Below are 17,843 nucleotides of genomic sequence, written 5' to 3' on the forward strand. Positions count from 1 at the left end.
CTCTTTACTGTTTCCCCCTTCCCTTAGACGTTTTACATGTGAATGTAGCAAGAATCAACAGTGTTTTGGGGTGGTTTTTTTTTGTCTCTCTTAAGAAAGACTCTGACCAAAGTTAACATCTTTTTACTTTGCTAGGACAACAAACTATCCTATGTTTACGTATTGGTTTACATCATTATTTATGTGCAAATTGTCAAATGTAAATTAAATATAAGTGTTCATTGCTTTACCAATGCTTCCCTTGTCTTCAATCTGAGAGCATGTGTGCGGAGCCTCGTTGTGGGGCGCCCTCCCCTCCCAGCCGCAAACACACTCTGTGCCGAGGGCGATGATGTCTCCGACAATGCTGACTTCTGCCTTTGTGGGTTCCTGGTTTTCCGTGCTGGAAAGCTGCGAGCAGCCATGCCAGAGCTGAACACCCTGGCTTTGTTAACTACAGCGCTCTCCTTGCCTGAGCCAGTACCTAAAAAACCAAAATGGGATGATTGCTTTTTTAAACCCCAAGAATTTTCAGTGTTTTGATGGAAATTCTCGACTGCTCTGTGCCTTGCAGAGATGCGAGCAGGGTTCTCATTTACATTTTCCCAAATGATTGTCATTTCTGGCCTGAAACCCTAACCACTGGGACCACAATGACACAGTCACAATGTCAGCGTGAGACCACTTAGTCCTGTATCAACATGGTGGGAACTGCATTCAAAACAAACGGGGATCTGTTTTCACTGCTCACAAAGGATACACGAATGCGAGTGATATCCAGCACGTCAAACGCCCGTTCATTCCCCCACCTTGGCCAGAAAGCCACAGCAGGCCGGGATGCCCAGAAAGCTAATTCAACATTTGCTACTTCCATCATTTACTGTGAGATTGAAACCAGAGAGGCCATGTGCTGCCCTGCCCTACCTGCACGCTAAAGAAATAATGTTGCTGCTCATATTGAGACACTCAGTGCCGTATGATGTTTTAGAAGTATTTCACTGTCCTCTTAAAAAATTCATTTAAACATCTGTCTCAAGAATTTGACATACTGCCAGCACCGAGCTGTGGAGTTAAGAAAACCAGAGCACTGTTGTCATAAACGTGCCAAATGCAGCATGTTACAGTCCTGTACTCGACAGAGCTATTGCTGTAATAATGTTTTTTAAGAAAAGCAGAGGATAACCGTTACCGCCATAAATCATACTTCATTTCTTGGCAGAGCGTTGCATTGCACTGGAGAGTTATGTCCTGGGGACACTTGTAAGCTTTAGAAGATGTTTAATAAAACACATTACATAAAAAGACAATGCACGTTATAGATCACAGCCTCGCAAGGCCGAGCCTGGCAGCTGCTGCCTGGGTTTCTGGCAGCCCCCAGCCACTGGAAGCCGCTGAGGGCATGTGCTGCAACCAGAAATATGGCAGGTTTCAGCCGTGGCAACAGCACCACCAGGTCAGCTAACCCTAACAGCCTCAGCAAGGTGCAGGGCAGGAAAGCTTCTCCTTCTGGATGCTGCCGTAAAGTGCAGCCCTGCAAAGCCATGCACCCCCAGCACAGAGCTGCAGGCAGACAGGCTCGATGTGAACCTTGCTGCCACCAGTGTGAAAATGGTGGCGACCAAGCATGATGTGGCCGGGAAGGCAACGTGCATTTTCCTTCCGGGGCTTTGCCAGCTGAGCTGTTTTGCCACTAAACAGGGTGAAATACAGCTGAGATAGACTCAAACACAGATCTAAGGATGATCCCTGGGGTGCATCAGGAGTGTGGCCAGCAGGTGGTAGAGGGAGGTGATCTTCCCTGTCTACTGCACTCTGATGACGCTACATCTGGAGTACCATGTCCAGTGCTGGGCTCCTTAGTACAAGACAAGTTGCTCTTGGAGAGGGTCCAGTGGAAGGCCACAAGGATGATCAGGGGTCTGGAGCACCTCTCTTCTGAGGAGAGATTGCAGGAGGTGGGCCCGTTTAGTCTAGAGAAGAGAAGGCTGAGAGGGGATCTCATTAATGCTTGTAAATATCCCAAAGGCGGGTGCCAGGAACATGGTACCAGACTTTTTTCAGTGATGCCCAGCGACAGGACAAGGAGCAATGGCTATAAACTAAAACACAGGAGGTTTCACCTTGGACTGGATGATTCCCAGAGGTCCCTTCCACCCCAAATGATTCTGTGATCGTGTGATCCCTCCCTTCTGGCTGGTTTATAAAGCACGGTGCCTCTCAGCTGAGTGCTGGGGGAGACACCGCTAATTCCCAGTGCGGCAATTACAGCCTTGAGGTCGAAAATGAAAAACGTGACTCACCGAGGGGGTATGAGCCCTTCAGGTTCAAATCAGTGACTGCCGATGCACGGCCGCGTCCCAACATGTGCTGGGACTGCGCGGGATGCAGCCCAAAACCTTTGCTGTCGTTCAGAGGCATTACGTTAGAGCGAGGGAAATAGTTGTGTCTGTAATTAAAGGCAGCCAAGGAAACACTTGGCTAATTACTGCATGAGCCAGGGCTGAGTGGATGCGGTGCGGCCGAGGAATGTGCCCGTCATGGGGCAGGTATCTGCAAAACACAAGCTGTCATGGTGGCCTAAGCAAAACTCACCACCAGCATCAGGGAGCTGCCCTGCAGCGAGAGGGACGTCTCCCTCGTCCTTTGCGACTGGCCAGGGTACACTGGCAGGGAAAGGGCAGCTGCCTGAGCTGGGATGTGTGGGCACAGATGGGAATTTTGGTGACTTCAGCACTACCCAGTCCTACCTGAACAGCACAGAAACATGGCTTTTCGCCAAAGACACACCACTTCCCAAAAGCACAGGTGTTCAGTTTCTCATCGGATGCTGACGAAGGGCCAACCTGCAGCCAGCACCTGCCATTCTCATTCTCAGAAGCAGCATGTGGAAGTGCAGGCAGGTAGCACATTTGCACACCCACTAAGGCCACATTTGCACTAACTGCAGTCAATGGCAGAAGGCTCAAGATGCATGACTTTGCTTTTGCTCATTTATAAAAGAGGTTGGGGAAGATTTCCCAGCAGTTCATAGTGGTGGCCAAAGGGGTGAGGAACTGCTAACCCTCACCAAGCTACTGCTGCCTCAGTGCCTGCTGCAGATGCAGGGTTGCATTCTTGTCCCATGCTGGGGTGTCAGATGTCAATTGCTTAGAGGCACATGCAAGCAGACATCACCTTTTGCTTCAAAGCCAAGCCTCCTTGCCTCCACTGTGACAGCTTGCAGCTTGACACAAGTCGGATGGCAGCCTGTGCAGGAAAACCAGGCGCAGGGACGATTAGATGATGCTTTCCACCTCCAGGCAGCACAGGCTCTGCTGGTTCAGGCCATTCAGCTCTGCAAAAGGTCATCTAGGAAAGACACCTGAGAGAAAGAAGGGCTCCTGAAGTGTTGTCTCATCCTGCACTGATGCCGTTGGAACTGGATGATCTTTAAGGTCCTTTCCAACCCAAACCATTCTATGAGTCTATGTCCTACCACTCACTACAAAATTCTCCCCAGCACCATCTCCAAGGGCAGGGCAATGTGGCCCCGTGCACCAGCCAAAGCCAGTGCCTGAACATCTGTCTCTTGGCACTTCAGAGGCACCTGTCAGCCATCACATCTGGCCACAGACTGCTGTCTGGAGCTGGGAGTTGAACAGACAGGCTGCTGTGAAAGGCAAGCCAGGTTCCAGGAGCAGGGCAAGGAGTTGTGGTCACTGGGCAGGTGGCACCTCCCCTGGGGAGGTATATATACCCTTCCCAGCAAGGACCCCCACAGCTGGCAGAGGGTAATCTCTGGCACAGGGCATGCATAAACTTCTGCTCTTTTTCGATGCCATGGCTTGGGGCAGGAACCCATGCCCAGATCATGGGCCAGGCAGTGCTGCTGTGTGTGTGGGGCAGAGATCACAGAATCAGAAAAGGTTTGGGTTGGAAGGGACCTTAAAGATCATCTGCTTCCAACAGGGACATCTTCCACTACAGCGGGCTGCTCAAAGCCGCCTCCAGCCCTGCCTTGAACACTTGCAACATCTTGAACATCTCTAAAAAGAGATGTCTGTCTCTCAAGGAAAGGAAGATGGGCACTCAGAGCTCGTGGCCAGGCTTCCTGGTGGCACACAGGCCAGTGGCCCTTCCCTCCTCTGCGGGGAGATGGTTGGGATGCCAAACCACTTAGGTAGGTGTGACCCAATAGCCCTATTGAAGGAAGCCAAACCAGTGCGACTTCCTTATTGTGCAATGATTAATAAAGGCTTTCAGCTCCTTTTTTTCCATTAATTGTGAATAGGCAAGTCCTTGATCATTTCCTTATCCAAGGACTGAGTGAGATTCCTTACAGCATTCCTGCCCAAAGTGGCTGCACTGCGCTGGGAAAAGAAGCTGCAATATTGAAACCATGCACAGTAAAATCAAAGGCTGAGCACATTTTTCCTGGTTTGCTCATGCTGAGGACTCTGCCATGACAACGTGATACTGGGTTTAGGATTAGGGAGACCCCAACATTCCTGCCTTATACCAGTTGTGTTCTACATGGTAAATCCTATTTTAAATGAGCAAAGCAGAGAGTAGCTTTGGGGCAGGAAGAGGTGAGTGCAGCAGGAAGCAGTCTATACGGGTTTTCTTGGATATTATAGTCTTGGTTTCCAGCTTCCCTATGTCAGGACTTTCTGCCCTCTGTTCCTCTGCAAACCACAGGAAGTATTTGCTTTCCCCCACCTTTACTCTGCGCTGTGCATGCTCTGCTCTTCTGGTCAGCCTCAGAGCCCTGTGCAGAAACTCTTTAGGGCTGGGTTTCTTCTGGCCAGGCAGGCGCCGTGTCCCCAGGTGGGACCCGGTGAGCGGGGCTGGGTGGTGCCCCCGGGAGGTCTCACTTTACCCACGGCTGGTCACGAAAAAAACAAAGGTTAAAAACATGGCAGAAACTGCAGCCAGGTGCGAAGGGGAGCAAGGACACGTGAAAAGTGAAAACCTGCCTGCTTAATGAGCTGTGACAAGTTAGCTGGGTGTGCAGGAGGGAGCACGCGCTGGTCTCAGTCATTCAGAGAAGGCTGAGTGTGTTTGATGAGACCAGCGGGTGCAGAACAGGGCTCCTTTTCTAACCTATATTGCAGCAATTTGTACAGGTCTGTAGCTGTGGGTGTTTTGTGCTTTCTACTCTGAGTGGTAAGTTTCAGTTTGATTCTGCTCTCGAGAGCTGTGGGGACAGTTTGCACTCGCCTTATCAACACAGAATCCAAACAGCTTCACGGTGTGCCCAGCCCTCTGACACTGCAAACTGGGGAAATACCCTTTAAGCACAGAAAGGTGAGTGAGGTGTTGAGCAGAGACCTTTTTCTCACCAGAACATCCCAATTTGCCAAAACCCTCATGTCCCTATCAGCAGGGCAATAAGGCACCTGCAAGAGCCGCAATCCCAGCAGTGCCCTGACAGGCCCCTGGCTGGGACCTCACTGGCCTAACCCCTGCACTACCTCCTCTGGCCCCTTGCAATAATGCTGCAGCACTGGGGGCTCAGCCTGGCAGCTGCAAACTGGGCAGTGCAGTAGGCACTTCCCTGTCGCCATTCCTCCTTGGGTTGGCCCGGAGAAAGCCTGGCCAGGAGCCACTGAGCAAAATTGTGCCCATGATTAGAGATGGCAGCAAGGGAAGGGCAGGGCAGGTGGTTCCATGGCCCTTGGGAAGCAGCTCTGGTTTGGCTCCAAAGACTCATGGTCTCTTCAGTAATAGAATCATAGAATAGTTTGGATTAGAAGGGGCCTTCATGCAGCTGATTTCTAGAACAACATTGCTGTCCCTACATCTGCTTGCTAAAAGCTCTCATCTTATACACTACACACCTATGTTCATGCTGCCCACCCTGTGGGCAGTGACTGGAAAGTGCCCCACATCCTCCATCCCTACACCTCCCACCTGGGGGGGGTCCTGTGTGGCCTCCAGCCTCATGCAGCAGCCTCAGTGTTCCATCACCCTTGAGAAAAGCCTGTTTCCTGCAGAGACCCCACATCAGCCTCAGCAGTTGCTGCCAAAACCTGCAGAAAAATACCACCACCACCACTCCCAAATCTGAAGCCCCTTAGGAGGAGTTCAGCACAGTTCCCCAGGGAAGCCCAGGCTCCTCTCACCCCCCTTGTGTTCACTGGGAGCCTTGTTCGTAGAATACCCAAGTGTTTCTCAAGTGAAGTTATGACCTACATAGCAGCTAAGAGCCATCTCCAGATTTCCTCCCTCCCTCAGATCTGGTTGAGGTTTTTAAGCACACACCCCCCCCCCCCCGATACAACATTCAGGAATGACTGTGGTGTTTGTTGCACAGTCACTTGTCTTGCTTGAGCTCAAAAAGAAACCCAGGTGATGAGGTGGAACAGTGGCTGCAGGTGCAAGTGTTTCAGGCTCCTCTGGGGCAGGGACAACATGGCACAGCCTATTCTACTGTCTAGGGTAGGATTACCCTTATTCTGCTAGCAAGCACCCCACAGAGAAACAGATTGTGGAGTGAAGGGGGGTGGAGACTATACTGGAGTACAGAAGAAGCCCAATTTCCTTCAAAATCTCAGCTACTTGTCCAGATTAAGGAGGCCAGAAAGCAAGAGCCCTGCCTGACCATCAAGCCCATTCTCCTGAAGCAGCATGCACCCCTGCAGAACTCTCTAAGGGACCTGTCAGACATCAACATCCTAAATTTCAGTCCTTTGCTGCTGGCCTCCTACCTACCAACTCCCTCTGCACCCGTTAACCACGAGCGAACACATCAACCCCATCTGAGTCTGACTCCAAAAATACATGTAGGGATGGACGCAGCCACAGAGCCCAGATACAGATTATAATTTCCCTCAGATTTGGGGTATTCAAGCATGTGAATACCTATTGATGCTATTCCTAATGGCTTTTGTTGTTTAGGGTTTTTTTCAGTTAATTTCAGTGTAACCGCTTAGATCTAAACACAGTGATGTGCATCTACAGAGGGGAATGTGCCCAAGTTTAACCTCATCTAGGAATGGAGATTCAAAGAAAGGCTTCTTTTCTCAATCTAGAAATTTCAGTACCTCCAGGCCAAAGCTCAGTTTCGCAGCAAGGGCAGGGACCCAGGAGCCAAGATGGCTGGGTCCTGGCATTGGCACCTCCACTAACTGGCAGCAAGGTGTGGAACAAGTCAGTTGACCTTCCCATACAATGCCCGACTCATTTGTAGAATAGGCATGAGGCTTGTGCAAGTTGAGGTGTAAGACTAATATTTGTACCTTGTTTTGAGATCCTGCAGTCAGTAACAGTGTGTGTGTTTGTTGTTCATGGAGAGAATAAGTTGCTTACAGTACTATCATCTGCAATGCTGTAATATTTAGAAATCCTCACTTACGGGCTACAACTACCCTGAATGCAACAAAGCTCTCTCTGCCCCAAGGAGCTTACAAATGAAGCCCTATTAAAAACCCCAAAAACCGCGGTGGCTAGGTGCAGCGCTTAAATTTCCATTTTCTCTCAGCATTTTCCCACGAGGGGATTGTATGTGAGAGCTCACAACAGAGAGTCAGATCACACCCAGTTCGGTTGCTCTGGCATGCATTTGGCAATACAAGAATGACATAAATTAAAGTGAAACCTCTTCACCTCAGCCTAAGTGAAAATGTGAAGAGTGAGGGGGGCGAGGAGGAAGGGGGGATATTGATCCGTATCTACTCAACAGTCAGACCAGTGCCAAGGCGGCAACAAAAGACGTGCCTTTGCTTTTTCAGTAACTAATAACCTATAGAGAACCATTTCCTTTTCTGCTGTTACATTCGCCACCTCATCTGCATGCAAATAATTCATGCCTCTGCTTAACTAATTTACCTCTCTGGTGTAGACGGAAGGGCAGAAGCCTCCCACCACTGACCAATGAGCAACACTGAAAAAGGAGCCAGCTCACCCAGAACTTTCCGAGGTGTTTAATGGTTAGAGGACAATGGCACCGAATGCTCTGCAGAGCAGTCCTGGCTCCGTGAGATTAAATGGATTATTTCTGCCCGCCTCAGTCCTGCCTCTGACCCACATGTGGGTTGCAGGCTGGAACTGACACGATCCAAAGAAAAGCATTCGATAGCTCTGCACATAGACCACAGCTGGTCAACAACTCATCCCAGATTTAAACACAATATATTAGCTCTCATCTACTGCCAGAAATATTACACGCTATTAAAAGCCCGGGCCCCAAGAAGTGTGCTGAAACTGAATGGGCCTTCACTTCACATCACTTGAAAACAAACAGGCATCAGGTTGGACATACATCTGTGTATGACAGAAACCTTGTTCTAATCAAAACACTGATGCTACTTTCTCTTGCGTGCATATGCACACCTCCCTCCCTGTATTAGCTCAAAGCAAGCAAGGTTGCATTGTCAAGCACCAAAAAGTTATGAAATGCTGTACTAATTAAGCTTGTCTGCAATTAATCTAAGGAGCAGACCTTTCTCCCAGGATCACACACCAGTTTTCCCACATGACTTCGACCTCGCTCATTCCAGAAGGTGGGAGATGCTCATCCTGCATGGGACAGGGCAGGGATGCCCTCCTTCTCTCATCTCCATCAGTCTGGCCTTTGTGCTCCTGCCCTGCTCTGCAGCTGGGGCTGGCTGCTCCTCAGTGCTTTCATCTGGCCCATCAGGAAGATGGTTGAAGGCTTCATTTGTGTCACTCAACATCCACGTGGGAGAGGGAGGTGGTATCCCTATGCACGACAGCAAAAGAAACAAAACACAGGAGTTTCAAGTCAGATATTCTCTTTGGGTGCCCAGGCTTCCCAGGGCAGCTTATCCCAGTTTATCCAGTGAAATGTTACTTGACTGTAGCATAGCTCACCCTAACTGGGAATCCACAATGCCTTCAAACTGAGTACCTCAAAACAGAGGGCACCGTTTCACAGCCTGTGAACGTTAGGGTTAAGTGACTTGCTCTCTGCTATGCACACCTCTTTGGATGGATGAGAAAAGATGAAAAATGTGTTACCCCACTGTAGCACCCAGCTCCCTGCCCGAGATGGCCCCTCCATCTACCCCACCACCCCTTTCAACAGAGACCACCAACAAGGTGTAGGGTTTACAAATTAGAGCCTCCTTTGGTTCCCAGTGCCAAAGGCCATGGGGAAAACTAATGTGCATCCTGTAAAGACCACAATGTTATGCACTTCCATAGTGGCCTGACTCAGCCTTGCTAATTCTGGCTTTTCTCAAGCTCCGAGTGCCCAAGCTCGCCACCTTGGTACTGTTCTCACAGGCTGCCTGGGCAGGCTCCTGGGTTTTGGAAAGTACACCCACTCCACAGCTGGCCTGCGGTATGCAAGTACAATGCAGCAGGATTGGCGTTTTTCATGGATCAGGCTACCAGCGCTGCTGGCTGTGGCACTGCGGCACATTACCTGTTACGTACTCTAGCATGGGTGAGTGGTGAGCCCCACGCTCTTTCTCTCCATCCCTGCTACCTTTCTCATTCTCCTCTACCCTGTGCCCAGCTCCATCCTCTTGCCTGCTCTATGAGCATCCCTGGAACTCCTGGCTCCCTGCTGATGCTGCTAACCCTACCAGCAGGCTGGCCATGGGGGAAGGTGGCCACTGGCTTCTTCAGTCTTCCCAGAGGGAGATTTCCTGGTGGAGGGAAGCAGTGTGATGCCTCCTTTTCTTTGGAAAACCTGGTGCTTCCTAAGCAAGGGCACAACACAACTAAGGGCAAGGGTGAGGTGAAACACTAACAGAAAAAAAAAAAAGAGAAGGAAGAACATCTTTTCACAGTGCGTAGATGCAAAGTGAAACTATTTTGACAAATTCAGCTCTCCCACGTTGAAAGACCCAGAGTTTCTCATCTCTGACTTTACTCTGAGGCATGAAATTTCACCCATGACTTGACAAACTATAACACCCACAATGCTTTGTGGTTCCTCAGAATACTGCTGTTACCTTGGCAAAGGTCACCTTCAGTGTTCTGCTGGGTTAATATTGACAAATTACTCCCTTTCTTAGGGTTCTCCTTATTTTGACTTGTCTTGCTTTGCTAATACTTCCCCCTGGAGCTGAAAATGCAGTGATGTGAAGCTGGTGCTCTTAGCACAGTGTGCTCTTAGCACACTGACATCTCCATGGCCGGATACAGGCAGCCAGAGAAGAAAATCTACTAGTGGGTTCACACTAGCAGTGTCCCTTCTACTGGCAGGTGATCACAGCCAGCTTTCTCACAGATGTGGAGAAAATTGCTGAGCTGCTGATGTATAGAAGAGCCATTTGCCTTCAGCCTCCTCACAGGGACCCACCTGGCTCAGCAGAGGGCAGACACACCTTCGCAGCCTGATTTTGGACAGTCTTCATCTACAGCCCATGTAGCGGACATTTAAACCAATCATTTTAAATGAAAAGAACTGTGTTTAAACCTGATCTCATGAAAGCTCAGCCATGTGCTTGGCTTACTGGGGTTAGCTCAGAGGAACAGTAATTCTGTATCTTTGAAAAGATGCAGCGGTTTTGCTCTATTCTGTTTTAGTTAAAGAACAATCTAGCTACAGAGATGAAGGAATTGGAAAGTGTTTTAGTCTGGACCAATCATCTCCCAAAAGGAAATGGTCTCTCTCAATGAAGTCACAGAGGTGTTCAAAGGGGTGGATGACACTGAGCAGTTTGTATCATACAAGGAAACAATCTAGGATTAAAAATCTATTATTCTGGGATTACTGTATGAATTATCCTCCTAGCATTATGAAAGGTTTCTGTTTCCCTGTCAACAGATAATCTTCTACAATGTTGCCTAAATAAGGAGTACCTCATCCAGCCATTGTCACGATTGTCGTGCCCTTTGATTCAGGGGAGATAAGATGACAGGTCAAAAACGGGGTAGTAGGTGATTTACCACCTGTGAATATTCATGCCTAATATGCTGTTAGTTAGCATTGATACTCAGGTACTCAGTTACTGCTTCTTTCTCCTTCTCCCTCAAGGCAATTTCTCATTTATTGTTTCTGTATCACCTTGGTCAGTTTTGTCATTGACACGCCTGTATATGCTCTGCTCTTCTTCAGGGATAACTATCATAACTCTCTAGAATGGTTTTGAAAAGCCAGGAATTGGGAAGAACAAAATACAAAAGACAAATTTGATGCTCTGGAGACCTTTTGTCCTGGTGCACCTGGGATTTAAATTGTGCTTGTCTCCTCCCCCTGCTTTAAAAACATCATGCAAAGCACACCCCTCTTCAAGCTCTTTTGCAGCTTTTAAAACATAGAGAGCAAATGGCAAACTTACCTTTCATCTACTTTTGAAACTTAAGTTATGCCTTATTGGTAACAAGTGAAATCAAACTGGTTGTTGCTGTTTAACTTCTCTGTGCTATTTCCTCACACGAATTAGTCATGATCAACTCTACTTGGCAGTTGTCCTTACAAAAAAACAGAACAGAAAGAAGGGTTAAGCACTCCCATACAATTTACCCAATAAATTTGTCATACCCCTTATATAGAGCTGTCCCGCCAGTTCTGCCTGTTCCCTAACATATCTGGCAGTTTGAACAATGTTCGCAATATTTGAGCAATTAGGCATTCCAAGTGGAAAGGTTAATATACCTTACCCTCAAACGCAGGGTGTGTTTTGTCTTGTGCCTCCAACCATCCTTGATGAGCATCGATTGCACAACAGCCATGAAGTAGGAAGGTCTTCTTTCAATTTCAGTATGGCCTAGATTGTTTTGGTTTAGCAAAAGGCCTGTAGTCCAATGGCTAGGATGGGACAAACACACTTTGACTTGAGCGCTACTGGGGGAGATCGCAAAATTGCTGTTACCACTTTCTGAGTGGTAAATGCTTTGGTCACACTGACATTAGTGCAAAGCCAGGTAAAAGATCACCTACAAAAGAAAGTCCTTTCATGGAGGTGGGAGTAGGACTGATCAGAGAGATGTGAAATTTGCGGTTTGTTTCCCCCCTTTTGCTTGAGCAGCATCGAGATCTCGGGTTCGGTTTTGGCCAGTTCTCAAAGACCGGTCTGTCTTTGTGGTCCAAGGCTGGTGGGAAGCCCTGGGCAGGAGAAGCCCTGCAGCCCTGTGCCGGGTGGGACCTGCAAGCCCGCGGTCCACCAGGACAGGGATGGCGCCGCCTCCCAAGCCAGCCACCCCGAGAGGTGACATCACCAGCCCAAACCGCCGCTGAGGCTGGAGAGCAAGCGCGAATTGCAAACAAGAGCCCCACAGAGGAGCGCCCCAGGTCGCCGGGAGGCCAGCAGCTGCCGGACCGGCTGCCGCAGCCCTCCTCCACCGGCACACCCAGCGGCCAGCCTGGCCGCCCTGCCCGCAGGGGTGCTTGGCTACGCAGTCAGGACATGGCTTAAGTAAAAGAAAACACACCTCAGCAGCAGAGGGAAGCTTTGCAGGTCAGGCACCACCGCAGCTGCCCTTCCACCCCAGGCCTTCACAGGAGGGCTGGAGCACTGGTGAACGAAGGAGGTCAGGTCTGAGATGCCTGGCTGCCCCCTCGCGTGACACCTGAGTGGGTCTGAAAGTCCCAACCCATGCTTAGGTGCTCCTGCAAGGACCCCCGCCCACCTCACCATGGTCTCTCATGCGGCAGCCCTACACTGGTGAAAGCTGCTGAGAATCGGGCCCTCGGCCTCTCCACTTGTGGCTGGTGGTATTTCCCTGGCTGGGGTGATGTTGATGTTCGTAATGAAGCTTTGGCAGTGAAAGAGGGACATGTTGTAGCCATTAGCAGACTTTGCATTTAGAACTGATCTGAGAAAAGGACAAAGGATAACTCGAGGGGATTTTTGTGCAAGTTCGGGTCTACATTTTCCATTTAAATATCAAGTCCTGGTCTTCACCATTCATTGTCTTCTCCTGACCCAGAAAAACTTGATCGTGAAAATAATGTTAGTTAGAAAATAATGGAACTGATAAGTCATTGCAGGCACATGTGTGTCTCATTATACATCAGTTCGGTTTCACTATATATTTTACACTATGTAACATAAATTTCACTATGCGCCACAAGTATTTCAATATGTGATAGTCAGAAAGTGGCAGTTACACTAAAAGTTTCAGTATGTGGTAGGATATTTCAAATACTATAAATTCTCCTTTTAAATGAAATGCCTTGTGTAGATTAGTAAGAAATGCAGTTGGTTTAGTTTACCCAGTGTGGTTTTCTTTCAGAACAGTATTTAGTGCTGTGCTGTTCAATTGCCATGTTTATTTTAATCATGCATATTAATGGATGATTAAGTGAAAATTCATTAAACATATACCACACACGACTCAGGCAACCTGAGGTCCGTTTCTTAGACCTTTTACCTGAACTTAGACCATACTAATAAACACACTGTATTTACAGAGCCTGTCTTAATCAATGAAATAAGCTTCCTGTGTGAGGCTTGTTATTAGCCTGGGTCTTGAAAAATGAGTTCTCTTTTAGCAAGTAAAATTTGAGGGACCTGAAATCCCCTGTAAGGATGAGTTGTTAAAGCGACAAGCAGGTATACCAAGGGTCTGCACTGAATCGCCATTTATTGCAGATGATCACTGTTTCAGACGCAGTCAGCAACAAATGACCCTGTACTGCCAGCACTGCACTTCTAATCATGGCTTTGATCAGTTGACCATACAATATCATGTTGATCAGGCCTTTTGCTAGCAAACACTGTCCCAGTTGCTGAAAAGAGGTATTCGCCTTGATGCTACTAGACTAAAAAGCTCTGTCATGTATTAGTTACCAGGTCATCATGTTTTCACATGCGACATCCTTCAGCAGCACAGGGTACAGATTACCTTTGAAAGATAACTTGCCATGAAACAAGAGCACATCAAAAACAATCATGTATCTTAGTAAAGCCAAAGCACATCTGCAGCAAGCAAGGACCATCTCCTGCAACATCAGTCAAAGCTATACTAACACTTCCAGACTGGTGCAGCAAAGCAATTTCCCATATCCAGTACCTACTATCATAAATGCAGAAAGAAGAAAACTTTACATTTTGGTTATGAGTCTTCCTTCATTCTCATCTCCTCTAAACACAAGTGACACCAAGAACAGCTCCATGCAAAGTTCTACTTTATGCAAAGAACAGCCTCAGCAGAGAGCACAGGGCAACGCTAAACTGCAGCCCAAGAGAGAAACATCAGCCATAATACACCAGAGCAGTTACCTCTGCTCTGGTTTCTGCCCCTCAAGATGTAATCACACAGATAGATACATTTTCAATGGATGACTTCAAAATGCAAATGATCTGTACTGAACTTCAGTGTTGAAGCCTCATCTACCCCATCTTGCATTCAGAAGACAAGGGTGACCCTGCACTGGTGTGACTGTGGCAAGCCACTTACGGAGTTACAAAGGCCCTGGATTAATTAGAAACTGGGTCTCTTCATGTAACTCCTGGCCCCGTCGCAGGCCTAGAGACCTCACTGGATCCCTGCCAAATAGTTCAAGTACCTATTAACCAAAGGAAAGGTAAAGAGCTTGGGTTATAATGTGCTGGACTTCAGCCTAGCAGTTTCAAATCTCCTAACCCCCAAGAGCAGCTTATCTATGTTTGGATGTGAAAGACCTCAGCAAAGCCCTATTAACAGGTGCTCATTGGCACATACTCAAACGGATGGCACTCTGGGTTACAGGGATTCCTTGGCTTCTTGCAAGTGGGGCAAAGGGGATACCAAAGCGGGCAGTGACACACTTGGAGCTGGCCTGAGTCTGCTTAAGCTAATTTATTTGTCAAAACCTGTCACCATGAGTGCTTCCTCAGTTCAAGGAGCCAAAACCAGATGCACCCAGTATAAACCTTGGCTGCTCTACTCTTCCACTATTTAAAACCAAGACCCACAGTGCTCCTTGTTTGTAGTCTCCACCTACCATAAGAAACAAATTCTGCCCCAGACACACTGCAACGCAAAGGTCATGAGCTGCATCAAATGTTTCCCAGGGACTGGGTTGAAGGAAACGGGAATGTTTGTGCCACATGTGTGGCATGAGGATAGTCTGGAGAGCAGCGGTTGCTGCTTTAGTTCCAGACAGGAGCTGGAACCTTGAGCAGTCCTGAAACCTTGAACCATGAATGTCCCCGTGTGCTTTCTCCATGGCAGCTTGAGCAGCCCTGCTGCTGGCCACAGTGTCCCTGTGTTAAGACTGGATAACGTCTGGTTCGTCTCCATTCAGTAGGATATCTGGGAGGAAATAAAGGTAATGGTTTTAAGTGCATGTCTGCTTTCCTGCATGGCCAAACCCAAGCTGTTCCTGCTTGAGAAAAGAAGTGACATCAGTCCAAACTTTCCCATATTCACTTACTCCCATGTTAGATCTGGTCCAAGATATATACAAAGCAATGTATTTATGCCCTAGATTCCACTGCCAATACTGCCAACAAAAGCTAAATTACAGTGATTTTCCTGTAGTCAGACTGCTAGTCCAACAAGTTTTTGAAGTAGGGAAATATATTACACACATCCTCCAAGTCCCCTCCTAAGCGCTGTCAGGCTATAATTTTAGCTTACTCTTATTACTGATCATGTATAATTGATGTTGAGCCACCCTTTAGCCATCATGAAAGTTACATTATCTAAGCTGTTGCATTACTTTCACTAACTCATCTTGTCCAAAGTTGTTAGTATTTCCTGACCGAAAAGGCAGAACAGCAACAAAAGTTCACAAAACATATACCAAGTCATTTATCAAATCCAAACCTTTCATCTGGCCCATTTAAATTTCACATAATTTCAGGAAAAGAAATTGCAGCACAGCTCGCAGTGTTGGCTGTTGTGATTTCAGCAGCAGCTGGCATTGGCTTGAAGACAGCAGTTTCATGTGTACTAATAACATTTAACAAAGGACTTCTCCATCTTTGCTGACTAAAGAAGCAGGACCATTCATAGTGTATAATTAAGCTGTTGAGTTTCCGTTGTTTTGAATGTGACCTACCTTTTTTCCTCTTTACTCAGCTATGGCTAAAGCTAGTATCTGTTCATCAAAATCCTTCTGTTCTGAATCAGTGTATCTCCATCTATGCAAATTTGAGAGGGGATGCTCTCAAACTGCTCAACAATGCAGTTTGTATCCCTGGTGGCTGAAACATTCCCATGGAACATCTCTGCCATGTTCACATTTTACAGACGTTTCTCTGTTTGAAGTCAACTTCTACAGGTTTTCAGACAGAAAAATTTCATCAGTCTCATTTCCTCCGGCTTCAGCAGCAAAGCATCAGCACGCAACAGGCAAGAACCTTGCAAAGTGACACCTTAAAGAGAAAACCTGATAAAAAGGTTCTCTTGGCATGGTGTGAAAACTTTCCACATCCACAGCTTCCTGCATTCTTTTCTGTTGATTTTCTTCAAATAAACCTTTCTGCCTTTTTTAAAAAAGAACAAATGTTGGTGTTTCTTTTAGCTCTGATTCATAACAACTGAAGGTTTCAACAACATGCCACGCGAACAGGATTCTGCTGATCGTATGGAAGGAAAAAGACAAGTTAGGCCAAATCTTCCCATTCTTTGTTGCAAGTCTCTGCCTAAACAATGTTCTTTTGGGACAGCGGGAGCAGCTTTGCTTCTCTAGTAAGATTACTTGAGACCTTTGATGGAAAAAGGCCTTTACTTGATGTTCACACTGTGACTTTCATGTTGCAAGACATAAAATAACTGCAAAATTCAGCATTTCCCTATGCGGACAGGGAGGCATTTCTCTTTTCTAGAGCTGGGGTTTGCAATATTGTTTACAAGGATGGCAAACCCTCCCCCCCCCCCCCCCAAGCTTTCATTTGCAAATGCTCCACAAATACAGACAAAAGCCATGAGGGAGACTCAGAGGTCATGTTTGTACCTTAAACAAGATGCTCAAAATGAAAGGAAACAGGTTGTTGATTCAAAATAGCACTGTGAGACCTCCTTTGCATTAGCACATAGTGCACTTTATTTAAATGCAAAATTAGTGCATTTTACCTTCTGGATAACTGCAGAAAATGAATTAATTGCTTGTTTAATGCTGGATTTCTATACCTAGATATCTGCTGGTTCCCATTTCCCATACGCATAGGATAACGCTGAGGATAACACAGATTTTGTTCTATCCTAGTAAGAAAAAACAGCAGTCAAAGAGAGTGCAGCACAAGAAAATGTATGTAATTAGCAGCTGTCTTTTGAAGTTGGCATATCTAATAATTTTCTCATGTTTGGGTTTTGTTGGTTTTTTTGGTTTTGTTTTTTCTTTTATTTTTTTTAATTTTAACATCCCTTTATTTTCACAGAGCTGGTACATCCAAAGAACTGGAGAGGAACAGATCAAATCCACATAACTTCTTACATGTGGAAGCATCAGAACAGGCTGCCATCCCAGGATGTGTTTAGGAAACTGAAGAGCTGGGGAAGGTTTCTGTTACATGGGGGTTGTGCCTGAGATTAGGCACTCAGGCACAGCCTTGGAAAGGACATTGCTCACAACACACAAACCAGTGCTGGTGTAAGGGAACCTCACTGGTCCAGACAGACTCCAGATCACCACAGTCCATGTGAAAACCAAGCATTAAGAGTACTCCAAATTATTTCTCAATAAGTGCCATCACAGAGCAGGTTCACACATTCCCTGGAAGCTGACATTTGGCATTTACATTTATTCCTCAACTGCCTCAGTGGACACAATGGAAAACACCGAAATGAAATTCAGGAATCAAGTCAGATCTTCTCTGCACTCCAGCAAGGCGCATCCTAAACCCTGGGTGGCAGGAGAGGGAAGCCATGCTGCCTTTTTCTTGTTCAGATGGCAATACCCCAGAGCACACTGAAAGCAATTATTTCCATCTGCCACATGCAACCTAGAAACCTGAAAATTATTCTTCTAGTAGAAAACACATACACCAGTGAGTAACCAGAAGCAACCTACTGCTTTCTTTCAAGACCAACCA

General features: G+C 47.1%; 1 long non-coding RNA gene across 2 annotated transcripts in view; it reads right to left on the bottom strand.

Annotated features, from left to right (window-relative positions):
* LOC133219434 (uncharacterized) overlaps window positions 1-17,843 on the bottom strand; it is a 33,536-nt gene that overhangs the window by 6,584 nt on the left and 9,109 nt on the right. The window contains exons 3-4 of one of the 2 annotated variants that reach the window (XR_009727437.1): window positions 8,446-8,662; window positions 231-4,843 (exon numbers count right to left, since the gene is read on the bottom strand). This is a non-coding gene — a long non-coding RNA (uncharacterized LOC133219434). Of the gene's footprint in view, window positions 1-230; window positions 5,250-8,445; window positions 8,663-17,843 lie in introns of both variants that reach the window. The other variant, XR_009727436.1, reaches the window with a different exon arrangement.

The sequence above is a fragment of the Neopsephotus bourkii genome, unplaced genomic scaffold (genome assembly GCF_033783945.1).
Source record: "Neopsephotus bourkii isolate Nb327-2 ecotype Australia unplaced genomic scaffold, CSIRO-AGI_Nbou_v1 NB_1358, whole genome shotgun sequence".
Classification (NCBI taxonomy): Eukaryota; Metazoa; Chordata; class Aves; order Psittaciformes; family Psittacidae; genus Neopsephotus; species Neopsephotus bourkii.